Source organism: Haliaeetus leucocephalus, unplaced genomic scaffold (genome assembly GCF_000737465.1).
Source record: "Haliaeetus leucocephalus isolate CR32 unplaced genomic scaffold, Haliaeetus_leucocephalus-4.0 Scaffold450, whole genome shotgun sequence".
Classification (NCBI taxonomy): Eukaryota; Metazoa; Chordata; class Aves; order Accipitriformes; family Accipitridae; genus Haliaeetus; species Haliaeetus leucocephalus.
Window position 1 is genome coordinate 17612194 of NW_010972886.1, and position 264 is coordinate 17612457.

Genomic DNA, 264 nt, shown 5'->3' on the forward strand with positions numbered 1-264 from the left:
GTCCCGTCGGCGGCGCGGCGGCAGCTGCCGGCCGCCGTAGCCCCTGCGAGGGGAGCCCGTGGCCGGGCTGGGAGGAAGAGAAAGGCGGCGAGAGTCGGGTTACAAGATGGCGGCGGCGCTGCGGTAGCTGCTGAGGCGGCGGAGCGGCGCCAGCGAGGGCCCGAGCCGGGGCGCGGCGTCGCTCTCTCGCCGTCGGGGAGCCATGAAAAGCGGCGCGTTAAAGGCCCCGCGGTGCCCCTGAGCGGCCCGGCGGCCCCGCTTCCT